Consider the following 16,031-nt stretch of genomic DNA (forward strand, 5'->3'; position numbering starts at 1 on the left):
AACAACTTTACCACAATTAAATATAACGAGTCAAATAATAGTGAAACGGTTTATTTGATTTTACTTACTAAATTAAGTCTAATTTTACGTAAATAATATCTAATAATAGATTATATACATAAACTACAAAAAAACAAAAAAAAAATTAAGTAAATTATGTCTAGTAATAAATTATTTACGTCAAAACCATGTGACTTCAAAACAATAATTACTTTCAAAAAAAAGTTTCTAGTAGGCTTTTGGAATCATCAAACAAAAGTGATGTTATCTTGTCAAATAAAATAGTTTATTCTTCTGGACACTCCTTTAAAATCGGCCAAGGGATGAATATGTGATCATCATCCACCACTTCATTCGACATGGTGGGATTGACCTCTTTACCTCTTCATTTCTGCAATCTATCTCAGAACTTCAATTCCTTTCTCTCTCTATGGAACTTGAGAACTACAATGATAAAAGCTACACTTCAGTTCTCAAGAAAGTAAATTTAATTGTGTTTGCGCCTCTACATATGTGTATTAAGACTGGTTTCTCTAAAAGTATAATGTATGAAAAGTAGAGCCAGTGGCGGAACCAGGATCCCGGTTGAACCAGGATCCCGGTTGACCCAGGCTAAAATATTTAACAAAAAATTTATAATACCAAAAGATTTGACAAAGGACAATTTATCCAAAACAACATGTCATAGGACAACCTTTCTAGCTTTCTCAGTAGGTTGGTGGAAGAATAACACGCACAATAACAGAACTTGGAGGAACAGAACTTGGAGGAATTATCACAATTCCTTCACTGGTTTAGTTTTTTTTCTCTTTAAATAAACTTCCCATTCCTGTACACTTCACCGCTTTTGGACTGGAAATTCAACTTGATTAATTGTTTGATATCCTACAACACTTCCATTAAAAATATCTTTAATGCCATGATCATCATTCCCCAGAAGAAGTTAAATGGAAATTTAAAACAGATAAAAGAGGGATTGAGTTTTAGAAATTACCACTTTGATATAAAATCAAGATAGATTATGCATTTCTCATCCTTGTACCAGCTGCAATAATAACCTCCCCAGATAAGAATTTAGAGAGATCACGGAGGATTGTTGAAACCCTCAGTCTCCCTGTTTAATTTGTCCACTCTGAAGATATGCTTGAAATCGCAAAAGATGGCGGTGGGACATGAGGCTCCAATGGCAAGGGGAGAGAAAATCATGAACGGAAAAACGAGGATTTCAATTTCATCATAGCAATAATTACAAAAGATGGAGGCGATAATGAAGAGAAAAGCCACAAATTGATAATACAGGAAAAAGAAGAGCAGTTTCAACTGGCACCGGTAGAAAGGGTAGCCAAGAAAATCTGAGTAATGCTTTTAAGAGATAAGATTTATTTTGTTTTTTCATCAACGGTGAAAAATGCAAAGTACCCCTACTTTGTTTTATAACCAAGTAACTGTAGCCTTCACCTATTTTATATATAAAAATTATAATTACAATAAATAATGATAAATTATATATATAAAACGATAAATGATATCTTATATATAAAAAATTATAATTATAATAAACTTTATATATTATATATATAATAAATTACATATAAGTAATTATAATTATAATAAATAATGATGAATTTATATATTTTTTTATAGAAATTGGGACGAGATAGAACATGGGCCGGGTGAGCACCCGTGGTCCAAGAACTGACATACCCACAATATATTAATAAACGAAAAATGAGTGTTTGAACAAGAGAATAGGAAGGAGAACAAACAAAAAGAAGGGGGGAGGAGAAAAGTTTAGGAAAGTCAAGAAGAACGCAAGTGAGAAATACTACAAATGTCATCATTGATAAACCTATGGCAAAAAGCAGGAGCTGAAGGCCACCAATTGACCACCGAGGAAGAGACTCCAAACTTTTCCGATGGATCAGCAACTCTATTTCCTTCCCTAAATATGTGTGAAAAAAGAATGTTCATCCTAGAACAAATACTGAGACAATGCAACCATTCTTGACGAATACTCCAAGGAACATCCATAGAACGTGACTAAGCAGATTAACAACGTACATTGAGTCTGACTCAACCCAAAGCCGATGCCAATTTTTTCCCAAGCAAGTTCAATTGCAAAAATAGTGGCTCTCAATTCAGCCATATAAGCAAAAGAAGGAGGGGTAGAAAAATCAAAACAGCCTTTGGAAAATCCACGATAGTTGCGAAAAATACCTCCCGCTCCTGCCTCACCTGGAGTGCCAAAAGCAGAGCCGTCCACATTGACTTTAACCCAACCCGGAGGAGGTTTAAGCCAATGGACCAGAATAATGTTGGGAACTGGAGGCGGCCTAGGAGAAGCCAGAAGACGGGATACGATAACATCATCTCTTCGTAAAGAGCAAAAACCTTTAGAAATGGCAAAGGACTCTCGAATCATTCGAAAAAGGGTGATCTAAGAGTGCTGAATAGAAGGAGAAACTTCTTTAAAGATTGCTTCATTCCTGCAATGCCAGATTAACTAGATGCAAGTGACAGTGGCAACACGCCAGATCATCGACACATGTGAGCCAAAATGAATGCTACGAAGAGAGCTGAAGAAGTGGATGAATTGTGAATAACGAGGCAAAGAGCAGCCAAAGTGAAATTCAAGGGCCCTCCAAAGAGAATCTGCAAAAGAACAGCTAATGAATAGGTGGCTAATGACTCAGCATCCCTACCACATAGAACACAACGAGAGGCAAAGGAGAATCCAAGATGCTGTAAGAGGTCGTGATCGGAACCCGACCATGCAAAACTCTCCAGAAAGTGAAGGAACGAAAAGGGGGAGTGTGAGCATTCCAAACAAATTTATACCAGTCTATCGAAGAGGAACTAGGACTCATAATTAAATAGTACTCTTTGGCAGAGAAAATACCCATCGTAGAGGGCTGCCAAGCGCAGAAATCAAGATCATCTCTACCCCTATGAATAGATCGAATACTGTCTTGAACAACCAAAGGAAGAGTGCCTAAGTCAATCCACTCCGAATTAAGAAAAAAAATCATCAACAGAATTAAAGCGTCAACGCTTATCCCGATGATCAAGATCCAATCTGTCCGCCACCGATGGAATAATCCACCTATCAGTCTAGAAATTGAGCTTTGAAGACAGGCCAATCCACCAAAAGGTCTGGTCCCAAATGGATGAATAAACAAACTTACAAGAAGACCAAATCGAGGACGGAGCAATTGAAGCTTTAGGCAAACCAGAGACAGCCATAAATCCAGACTTCATCAGAGAAATAGCAAGACTGGTGCCTTGAATTAATTTCCAACATATCTTAACCAAGAGAGCATGGTTAAAGATCGTAAAGTCCTTAATGCCCAAGCCTCCATCCTCCAAACTTTTGCAACAAGTTTTCCAGGGAACCGTGATTGACTTCCTCTGGTCAACACAACCCGTCCAAAGGAAATTCCTAACACTTATATTGAGCTTATTCAACAAACCCACTGACCACTTATAGATCAAGAATAAGTGAACTAGAGAACCAATAATAGCAGATTTAATTAGAGTTAAATGCCCTGCAAATGAGAGAGAGCTACCTTTCCACTTACTAAATTGAGAGAGAAATTTATCTGCAAGACTGCTGAGTAACAAGCTCTTGGAGCTCCTTTAAATAGAGGGAATCCTAAGTAACTGAAGGGGAGAGACTCCAAACGGATGCCAAGATAGTGAGCAAGATGAACCCTCCTCAGAGGACTCACTTGAGAACCAAAAAAGACAGCAGATTTGTCCCAACTAACCTGCTGACCGGAGATCTGTCCATATAGCATGAAGAAATTCTTGAGAGCATGCAAATTGCTCAAGGATGCCACTCCAAAAATGAGCATGTCATCAGCAAAAAGAACGTGAGAGGGAAAAGAATTTCCACCAGAATAATACGTAGAAGAATAAATACCATTCCTCACCATCTTGGCAAGCCAACGAGAGAAAAAGTCCTCAGCAATGTCAAACAGAAGAGGAGAGAGGGGGTCCCCTTGTCTAACCCCTATGGAACAAGAAACGTAACCCTTTGGAGAACCGTTAATCATCACAGAAATACGAGCAGAAGCCAGAATGTTTAGGATTCAATCTCTGAAAGTGAGAGAAAAACCAAAAGAGTCCAATACAGCCAAGAGAAAGTTCCAATCTAAAGTATCAAAAGCCTTACGAATATCAACTTTTAAGGCCATGTGACCACCAAAATGTTTTCTGTCAAGCATATTAATTCCCTCAGAAGCTAAGGCAATCCACTAGTGAATGCTTCTACCTTTAAGGAAACCATACTGGTTGGAAGAGACAATCCTTGCTGCAATAACTGCAAGGCGATCTGCAAGAATTTTTTAGATGATTTTGAAACTAAAGTTACTCATTACAATTGGACGAAAATTCTCTATTCTGTCAGCTTCAGCAACTTTAGGAATTAGAGCCATAATACTAGAGTTTAAGCCAAACAGGATGCAACCATGATCAAAGAAAGCCTGAACCATGTTGCAAACATCCTCCCTTATAATATCCCAAAAGAAATGATAAAAAGTTCCCCCAAAACCATCAGGACCAGGTGCACTGTCAGGATCCATGGAAATGACCGTATCTTTAATAACTTCAATGGAAGGATTAGAAATTAATTCTTCATTCTCTAAGGAAGTTACTAAGTTGGGAATTACCTCATTAATTGAAGAAAGGTCAATATGCTCCCTAGAACTACGAAAAATATTAGAGAAATACTCAATAACATGATCAGCTAATCTTACAGTGTCAGAAGTGGGACCCCATCGCCGATTCTTAAATGATGAACGCCAGCCCAAGTCTTTCTAACTTTAACAGACCTTTGGAAAAAATTAGCGTTCATATCCCCCTCTTTAAGCCACTTAACACGACTTTGCTCTCTGTACATCATCTCCTACCGAAGAAGTTGTAAATCCAGGTTGGAGCAGGCGACAGAAGTAGCACTACTCAGCTCCGGAGAATCTCATTGCTCTAAAATTTGCTTTTGAATATCGGCAAGATGAACTTCTGCCAGAGGGATATTAGAATCAATTCTACCAAACACATTTTTATTCCAATCCCTGAGAATAGGCCTAAGAGTGACATAATAGTTGTGCAAGATGGAGAGAGGTGTGGGATGTTGTCCAGTGATTAGCAATTACCCCCTTTAAAGAATCATTATTGGTCCACATGGCATGGAATCTGAACCTAGCAATCCTTGGTTCCCCAAATCTGCATTGAAGGAGCATCGGGAAATGATCAGAACTATACCTTGCCAAAGACGTGCAAGAGATAGAGTCCCAAGAAAGCCCTCGGACACCAAAGCTCTATCCAGACGACATTCAACATGAGCCGCCTCATGCCGACCATTGGACCAAGTAAACCTCTGACCCAAAGTATCAATATCAATAAGATCACAATCATGAATAAAATTCCTAAATTCCCTGTAGGATCCAGCAGCAGGAGGAGAACCAAGTTTCTCATGAGAGCCCATAATAGCATCACTACAAGAAAAAGAGCTTTTAATGATCAAAATTTAATGTGGGTTAAAAATACACTCATTAAAAATATGTTTTCAAAATATTTAATGAGTGGATAAAGACAATGCTACTATTATTGACTAAAATATGCCTTTTCTCAATTTCACTAAAAATTTCCACTCATTATTTCCTCCTTTTCACCTTTACTTTTACCACCCTTAACTTCCCCCAAAATTTTCCCAATTTTTCAAGGGTTACAATTTAGGGTTCCCCCCAATTTTTCACTTTAGTTAAAAATCCCAGACCTTGATAGTCATCCATTGCTTCACCTAATCGAGCCCTTCACACCATCAGCAAGAGTCTGACCCAGCTCCTCCCCTGCAACGGCTTCTGCCATTCACCACCGTAGTCATCCACTCCCCTTAATCGTCGATCTACTTCCAATTTCTTTCTATCCTACATTTTCTTTCTCCTCTACCTTTTTAGATCTGGCCATTGAACCGACATTTCTCGAACCAACCCTTTCTTTCTCCTCTACCTTTTTAGATGAGGGTTTATAAATCACTTCGACTTTAATGGAAGAATCTCCAATTGAAAGTTTTCTCCTCAGCCGTGTGTCCTCTAGTACTTCTATTGTGCTGCTCTGTGCACCACCGCTGCTCAGGTACCTTTTCGGCTTTAGAATCTGTAAAAAAAGTTGATGCTCGATATGTTTTACTATTTGTATTGATTTAATAGTTTGATTGAATGGTTTTTGAGTTGGATTTTATTTAGTTGTAGTTTAAGAGTCTAAGAGTTCAAACATTTTGCTGTTACAAAACTCGTATATTTCACCTTGATGACACCAACTCAACTTATAAGGCTGTAAAATCCTCATAATTTTTTTTTGTTACATAAAATCCTGTTAACTAACTGTGGTAAACATGCATATTATCAATGACACTGGCTCGAATCATTTAAGGTCGAAGTTTTTTATTTTTTTTGTATGAGCAACATGATGCTAAACATGACATTTGTGACAAAAACTTCAAAATCTTTAAAGTGAAAAGTCCAATCTTTGAAAATGAACATTTGTGAAAAATTGCAGGATATGCTAGAGAATTAGAGAATAAGAGTAAGTGATCCTCGGGAGAGCTTATCTGTGTTCATTTCGATCCAACACCAAGATTTTCGTGACTATTTTACAGCTACATTAAAAGCTAAAAGAATTCCTGCATCATTGGTGTCAGATCATGATCTGTTCTTCTGGTTGATGCCTCGTAAAGTTGAAGTATGGATATATTTGCTTGTAAGTGAATTATGCTAAAGATAATCTTTGTCTGACTCATGTTTGTCATGCTGACTTACTAATCTAATGTCACAATTGTCTATTGACTTTGCTCAATCATATTATCTTAGTTTCAAATTAGGAATGTGCTCTTATCTTCATAATAATGATATATTATTTAATTTCAGAACAGGCAAACAACTATTGTTTTGCCTAATTGCTGTTAGAATAACTCATACTCTCCTCTGTTTTCAAGTTTCAAAATTCTGGTTGTAGAAGACTCAAAATTGTTCAAGAACTATTTGAAATTGATTACTATAGATGTATGCTCTCTTTCACTATCACTTATGCAGGCTCTGTGGTGGAAAATGTGGAATTTATCCAACACTTAAGGTATAGTTATCGTAGATATAGGGGGGAGGCTTAACAACAGGCTCTTAAGTTGCTTTGTTTAAATATTTATTTCTATTGTACTTACAATTCTTATATGTTTGAAATTTGATCCTTCAAATGCAATACCTTAGGCTAGCTATCAATGGATTTTTTCTTCACTATTTTGCTCATGTTAGCACGATGCTTATTTGTACGAAAGTATCTTAGGATAATAATGATGAAAATTATTAAATTTGCAAGTGTGAAAATTAGTATAAGCAGCATGCTTAAGCATTTGAAAACATGAATATTACTGCCTTCACAACTATTTTGTGATCTCACATGCCCCTCTTCTCATAAGAGATTCCATTCAGCCATTGCAGGTGAGGTCTGTGTGGATCTGAGGGGATGTCTCTTTGCCAAGATATGTTCACGATCCTTAATTCAATTGCTGCTTCATCAATGGCATGTGTTTCAGTTTGTTGTTGTGATTCATACTATTTTGCTTCTGGGAATGATAGGATGTGCTATTCTTGTTTTAACCATTGTCTTAACTTAAAGATTTTGTACTGGAAAAATTTGGCATGGATGATTGGGTTTTTATCAGTTGTCAGGCTGAACAGTTCTTGTTCAGAGTGGGGTTCAATTTCTACTTCACCAATGATATGTAATGTAATGACATGTAATGTAATTGTTCTGTCTGCTGGATCTTTTCATGCTGACAGTCAAGTCATGCTTTCATGACATGCCACAAGTGTGTGCTTGGATGAAATAGCTCAATTTGGTTGAAGTGATTTAGTGTTATGTTCCTATGATGATTATATTAAAAACCCTCAAGAATATTGGTCTAATCTTTATTTTGTATAATTTTGTGGATGTCATTTTTATTGCACCATCAAAGGTCAATCTGATAAATTCCTGTAGTTTCCAACTGCCTAAACGATTTACTGCATATGATTTGGACATGCATTTTAAGGTCATCTTCTGTAAAATTTATGAGAGAAACTAAACTAGTTATCAATGCCCTGTTGTTTGCTGGTACATGCTTGGAGATCAGGCTCGTAGCAGTTAAATTACATATCTCCCCCCAAATCCAGAAGTGAAACTAGTCGATATCAGATCAAAACTCATGTATTCCGTGAATGGTTTCATGGAATGAATATATTATGTTTTGCTTAACATTGAGTAGTTTGATTGTGTGATAACCATGAGCGCTACATGATCATTTTTGCATTTTCACTTGTGACTCACTCATTGCGTGCAAGCATTGTCTTCATTGCGTGATCACTGTCTTACTGTTCCTGCCTGCCATTGTTAAATAACATGCAACTAGGAACATCCTAAAGCATTTGTTCCATGGCTTTGCTTTATTGAAAATATGGTGATGGATTTTTATTATGGCTTGGCTTCAGATGAGATGGTCATGGTCCAAGTATTAGAACCACAACTTGAATGTGCTAATTCTCTACTTTGTAGTTCAACTTTTTTGGTTCTTCTTTCATTTTTGGTTCTTGACACAATTGGTCATACATTTAGTCAGAAGTACCACAATAGAGTTGTTCAAGTAAGATATCCATCTCTCTTATTTTACTTACCTAGGCCTTTGTACTTGTCCGGAACTTTGTAGATGTACGTTAGCCTCCTCAACTTGCTTACAATATTGACCTCTAAACTTGTTTAAAGTGACCAATAACCTTTCAAAGTTGTTAGAATGATCTATTAGCCCCTAAACTTTGTTAAAGCGATGCATTTTAAGTTGTCAAGATATCTCTTGTTTTGCCAAGTGTATTTAGGGGGCTAACGAGACATTTTCAACAAGTTCAGGAGCTAATGAGATATCTCCAAAGTTCAAGAGGCTAATCGGATAACCTGGACAAGTACAAGGCCCCCATGATGTATTAATCCCTTGCTTTTATTTGAAATTAGACATGTTAGTATGTGCCAATTTCATTTCCATTTTATTTTTATTGACTGCAGCATGAAGCTGGCCATTGATTGATTGCCTATTTGATGGGAATTCTTCCAAAGGGGTATACATTATCTAGTTTTGCTTTTATTTGAAATTAGACAGCCTTTCTGTATGGAGATTTGGAGGAAGAGATCTACATGACCCAACCAGATGGTTTCCAGATTCCTGGGAAGGATAATTATGTTTGCAAGTTGAAGAAGTCCTTGTATGGACTTAAGCAATCTCCCAGGCAGTGGTATAAGAGGTTTGACAGCTACATGATGCACCTGGGCTACACCAGGAGCCCATATGATTGTTGTGTCTATTACAATAAACTAGAAGATGAGTCTTTTATCTATCTGGTGTTATATGTAGATGACATGTTGATAGCTGCAAGGAAGAAGCACGACATTCAGAAGTTGAAGGGTCTTCTCAGCGCAGAGTTCGAGATGAAGGATTTAGGTGCAGCTTGGAAAATTCTGGGAATAGATATTTATAGGGACAGAAGCAAAAGGAAACTTTTTCTGTCACAAAAGGGCTATATTCAAAAGATCTTGTCAAGATTTGGCATGTCTACCTCAAAGCCCATAAATACTCCTAGTGCTGCAAGTGCACATCTGTCTATTGCTTTTGCATCTAAGTCTGCTGAAGAGAAGGAGTACATGTCTCGAGTTCCCTATGCTAGTGCAGTAAAAAGCTTGATGTATGCAATGGTCTGCACTAGACCTGATCTTGCACAGTCTGTTAGTGTTGTTAGCAGGTTTATGGTTGAACCTGGCAAGGAGCATTGGCAAGCTGTGAAGAGGATCTTTCGGTACCTAAAAGGTACATCTGACGTTGGTCTTATTTATGGAGGTGATACAGAGTGTTTGGTGACAGGTTTTTCAGACTCTGATTATGCTGGAATGTTGACACTAGAAGATCTATGACTGGTTATGTTTTCACTCTTGGCGGTTCAGTTGTCAGTTGAAAGGCTACTTTGCAGCCTACAATGACTTTGTCTACTACAGAAGCAGAGTATATGGCACTGACTGAAGCTGCTAAGGAGGGGATTTGGCTTAAAGGACTGGTTAGTGATCTTGGTTTACATCATGATCAGGTAACAGTGTATTATGACAGCTTGAGTGCAATCTGTTTAGCCAAGGATCAGGTTCATCATGAGAGGACCAAGCATATAGACGTGAGGTATCATTTTCTGAGAAGTGAGAAGAGGGTCAAGGTGAAGAAGGTAGGCACTACTGACAATCCGGCTGACATGTTTACCAAGCCTGTTCGACAAAGCAAGTTTCAACACTGTTTGGACTTGCTAAACGTTAGAGATTACTAGTTACCCCGTGGGGGCAACTTTGAGGTAGAGGGAGAAGTCTGTTCATCTAGCACTGTCATGGGTGCATCTGTTATGTTTTCAAGAGGATTCAAGTCAAGATGGAGATTTGTCATAATGCCTTGAATCAGTATATCCCATTTCCTATTCGGAGTAGGATTTGGGCTTCGGATTCCTAGTTGGATTAGGATCATGGGTTCCTATTTAGATTGGGATCATGAGTTCCTAGTTGGATTGGGATTGGGATCATGGGTTCCTAGTGGGATTAGGATCATGGGTTCCTAGTGGGATTAGGTTAGATTGGGTATTATAAATACCCCATTATGTAACCTAATCATTATAATCTGATTTTTGCCTCCTAATAATACTATTCTCCTTCTGCCTGTGGACTAGCCAACACAACGTTGGTGAACCACGTAAATCTGTGTTTTTCGATTGATTGTTTATTTATCTTTCATTAATTCCGCACAACACGTATATAAATAATCATCACAACACTCCTTTGTTCTACTCTAATTTAGAGCCAATTGCTGATTTTGTTGTGACGAATGATTAGGAAAGGCGAGTCAAAAGGTACTTAGAAAATTCAGGTAGCCTGAAAATGCAAATATAGCACATTGGTTGTAAAATTTTGAAACTTTTTTTTGACAGCCTAAAAAAAATAATCATTTGGAATTGGAAATTGAACATCATTGGGTGCACATGATCACTGGAACAACAAATTTAGAACAACATAAGTTTCATTGCATCAAACTCTAACTTTAAAACACAAAAACCATTCTACCAATCAAGTCAGAACATTGAGCAATGCTTACATAATCTCGTCTCCAACTAGGAGAGTTCGATAAATTTCCGATGAGGAAAATGAAGGAAGAAACCAAGTTTAATTCGGTAGAGTGTTGGTTGAGAGCTTACCTATGACCCTAGAGGTCATGGGTTAGAATCACATGGGGTGGGGTGGGTTGATGGTTTTCCTTTCTCTTTAATGTAATCTTCTTGAGTTGAATGTGGGTTAATCCTAATATAAATAGTCACATCTGCCAATTTTAAGTCTACTATTTTAATGGAATTGCAAATTTAACTCAGGCATACCTTACAGAAATTTTAAAAAGATTGGTTTGACTAAGCAGTTTCATAAATTTGTTTGTTCGTTATTTGTAATCATGTTAGCAACATAGTAATATTTTAAACAGTTTGACTAAATTAAAATTGTGATTAACTTATAGTGAAAAATTTAGTTGTTAACATTTTATCAAAATTTTTTTTTTTTTTTGTATTTGTTCTAGTAACATACTAAATATCTTAGAATAATGGGGTAAGGTTCCAAATTTCCCTTACCGTTTTTGGAAAGTCATATTTACATCTAATGTATGAAATGATGCAATTTTACCATTAAAATTTCCAATCAATATCTTTTACCTCTATCCAATAGAACTTTGAACTGATTGATTTGACAGTTATTTGTCTATCAAATCGCATCTTCTAAACAAATTTGTTAATAAAATAAAACAGTTGTGTATAGTTTATGACTGTTTTAATAACATAGTACAAAAGTAAGGTTTTTTTTCGTGGGTAACTTGTATTTGTCAAACTTAAATATTGACATTTCAACATGTTGTTTATAACTGTGTTATGAAGAGAATAAATATTTCAGAAACTGTTGACGTTTGAAATGTCTGGTGTTAATTAAATAACGAGTCAAATAACAGTAAATCAATCTTTTTAATTTTTATTTTGTTAAAACATAGATAAAATTTATCTTATTTGAAAACATTAGGAGTAAAATTGTACCATTTCATATGTTATGAGTAAATCTGCAAGGTAGGCCAAGACTATGATGCCTTGGATCTCTTGCAAATTCTTTCATATTTCAAATAAAGTGAACCTATATCCGGGTAGGCTTTCCCATACTTCATAAGTCTTGGTTGCATCTTTGCTCTCTGAGCCTATATCCCGTAGGCTTTCCCAAAAATAATAAGGGAAGTTTGCAACTAATTCCTAAAATAATTGATATTTGGAAAGAGTAAAGTGCATTAAAACCAGTTTTTTAAAGTTTTCTATTAACATATATTATAATTTCTAGGCCAAAACCATACACAGCCCCTAAACTTGTCACTTTTGGTCATTTTGTCCCCGAACTAATGGGACGACGTATTTGTCCATTCAACTATTTAAAAGTGGTATTAACAACCTCATGTTTTCATTATAACGGAAACAATCATGACATTTTCTCTTTCTAAATCGTCTACATATATACTGTATGATTCTAATACTTCCATTAACACTTATACTAATGTTGAAACTACATCTTGTTTCCGTTATAATGAAAATAGGAGTTTGTTAATACTACTTTTAAATAGTTGAGGGGGAAAATAAGTTATCTTGTAAATTCAGGGGGCAAAATGACCAAAAGTGATAAGTTCATGGGCTGCCTATGGTTTAGACCTAATTTCTAATACATTAACATGATTTTCAATGAATATGATAATCACATTGGATTCAAATTGTAAAAAAAGTCATGCTATAATTTTAAATATTATAAAAAAAATGTTACTTACAAAAAATACAAAAAATAATTAAGATGTTGCCAACACAATTATTAATTAAATGAAACAAATTATAACTTATTTGATACGATGCAATAATCAAATAATGTTCAAACTAGTACAATCATTCTACCACAAGAGCCCTACTGGCAATCTATTTTGCCGTCAATTCTCATGCTTAATGTTATTTGTGATCTTATGCCTTCTGATGCATCTACTACCTCTGCATTTACTTCTTATTTTTCTTTCTCAAACATTATATAATTTGGCTTAATACGTTACAAGGCATCATATATAATTGTATTTAGCAATAATCCAATTGAGGCTAACCCTTGTCGGCGCCGCCACCCCCTTTATCCTCTTTCGCCGGCCTGCCCCATTTCAATGGCTGCTAACTGCGATTCCCCTCCGGAAGACCATGTTAGCATTCGAGTTCTCTTCAATCCAAATCTCAGATTCAACAAACAACCTATATTTCAACCTGCGACAGAAAATAGAGCTTCATTCTCTCCGATTCTCAAAAAGAATATTCCTGTTCTGTCGGTGTCAACGACCTCTGTATCAGAAATCGGAGGATTCAGGACAGTGAAAATTTCGCAAGCAGCATATGAAAGCAGAATAGCTATGTGTGCTCATTCACTGATAGGAAGAATCATCCTTGCTAAGGGAGAAAGCCCATGGAAAATAACAGCGCTCAAGGCAAAATTGAACAAGGAATGGGGAATCAAAGAACCATGGAGGCTAATTTCAGTAGGAAGAGGATACTTCCAGGTTTTTCTCGGCTCTAAGGAGTCGAAGGATCTAGCGCTAAGCAAAGGTATACTGAACTTGATGCCGGGTACGTTCAGACTCTAACCTTGGAAACCCGATTTTAATCCTTATGCAGAGAAATCCTCCCACGCACAGGTCTGGGTTCGGCTCTATGCATTACCATGGGAATACTGGGACACACAGATCCTGGCAGATATTGCAAAAGGAATAGGAGGCCTCATCAAGCTGGATAGAGCAACTCTTGAGGGAGATTTTGGGCACTTTGCCAGGCTCCTTATTGATATTGACCTAGCGGAAGAAATTCCTACTCAGCTGGGAATCGAAAGAGATGGTAAGCAATTCTGGATCGATGTTTCTTATGAAAACTTGCCTTCTTTCTGTAAAATTTGCTCAAATATTGGACACATGCCATATGAATGCCGAAAAAACATGAAACCTAGTGAACCCAATAAGCGAACAGATCATGAAAAAAGTAGGGGAATCCAAAAGCAGAAATTGGAATGGACAGAGAAAAGAAATGAAGTAGGAAAGGCAGAACAAGCACTAATCCCAGTTGCAGCTATCACAAATAAGATCATCACAGCACTAGAAACAGACCCCAAGCCGAAAAATGTTGAAGTGAATGGAACAGTTCTACACCCGGAGCCGTTAGAATCGGATGAGGAAGTGGAAAACTGGGATGAAGAGGTGGAAAACTGGGAGGAGAGATGCGACAGAGCAGAATCACCAGGAAATTCCAACATTGTTTCCAACATTGTAGAGACCACTACAGGAATTGACTCACCGGCTAACTCTGGGAGCTCACATGACAGAAGCACAGAAAAAACTCCTTCTTCAATCCGGTGGGCTGATCAGTTGGAAGAGGAAGAGCAGGAATGGGAAACAGTGACTTCAAAACAAAAGAAGGGTTCAAAAAATCAAAACAAGACAGAATTTTCCAAAGCTCGTGCAAAAAGAGCCATTAAACCGCCGGCCCGCTTCTAATGACTGTCATCTATTGGAATTGCAGGGGATCCTGAACGTGGACACCCAGAGGTATGTTTATAACTTATGCAATACTCATAAGCCGGATTGGCTCTGCATTGCGGAACCAATGGGAAATTTTAGCTCTATTGACAGTCGCTATTGGAGGAACCTTGTAATGACTCTCTTTGCTGAGAACCAGGGTAGCAATTCAACACTTTGGTTATTTAAATCTGATAGAATTACTTACCCTGCATCGATCATCATAAGCCGTGATCAATTTATCTTAATCCAATGTCTTCTTATGGGACAAGTTCATCAGTTTTGCTTCGTGTATGGCAGCGTCTGGGCTAACAGACGGAAAATTATGTATAAGGAAATTGCAGATCTCCGTGCAGGTGCTCAGGGAAATTGGTTTGCGATTGGTGACTTCAACGCGGTTCTGGGTGCTCATGAAAAGACGAGCAGGACACCTGCACCACGACCCTGCAGAGAATTTAGAGCTTTTCTTGATGAAGGAGAATGTCGTGATGTCCAGGCGTTGGGTTCTTTCTTTACCTGGTCTAATAGTAGACATGGTCAATCTCGGGTGGAGAGCAGACTTGATAGGGCTATTGTTTCAGGCGAGTTTGCAGAATTATGGAATTATAGCTGTACCGTTTTAACCAGACACCACTCTAACCATCACCCCCTACCTTTTCGGTTTGATCAAGGTGCCAAAATACCGGCCCGCTTTCGCTTCCAATCAATGTGGGTGACACACCACGGTCTGTGGGAAGTAATAAAAAAATTCTGGGACGACAACAACCCTGCAATGGGACCGATGCAGTTACTCTGTTTTAAATTATGGGGTCTCCGTTCTGTCCTTCGGCAATGGAATAAAGATGTGTTCGGGAATCTTGATAGGAATATTGCGGTCAGCCAAGCCTCTCTAGACTCCATACAGTTAGAGATACATAATTCAGGTTTCACATATGACCTTCACAAGAAGGAACTGCTAGCTCATGATTTACTTGACCATCATCTGCTTCAAAAAGAGATTTATTTGAAAGAGAGTAGTCGTGTGAAATGGTTGGAAGCTGGGGATAGGAACAACTCTTTCTTTCACAGAATGGCCAATCAGAGACGAGCAACGGCATGTATCTCTTCTTTGACTATCGAGGGCAAAATCTGTACTGATAAGGATCAAATTGCTATGCACATCACCGATTATTTTGGCAATCAGTTCAAAAATCCGTTTGTGGAGCCAGCGAATCTCTCAATTGTCCATGAGATCATCCCGAACTTGGTCACACCGGAGATGAATGCAGAGTTACTGCGCTGCCCGCTAAAAGAGGAAATTAAGATGTCAGTTGACAATATGAGTGCG

General features: G+C 37.5%; 1 long non-coding RNA gene across 1 annotated transcript; it reads right to left on the reverse strand.

The window, feature by feature from the left end:
* Nucleotides 1–141: 141 nt before the first annotated feature.
* On the reverse strand, nt 142–1,308 carry LOC136234822 (uncharacterized). The gene is made up of 2 exons (XR_010691488.1): nt 995–1,308; nt 142–444 (listed from the first exon to the last, which is right to left on the reverse strand). It is a non-coding gene; the product is annotated as an uncharacterized lncRNA (long non-coding RNA).
* Between the last annotated feature and the right edge of the window lie 14,723 nt (nt 1,309–16,031).

This window comes from Euphorbia lathyris, chromosome 7, assembly GCF_963576675.1.
Source record: "Euphorbia lathyris chromosome 7, ddEupLath1.1, whole genome shotgun sequence".
Lineage (NCBI taxonomy): Eukaryota > Viridiplantae > Streptophyta > Magnoliopsida > Malpighiales > Euphorbiaceae > Euphorbia > Euphorbia lathyris.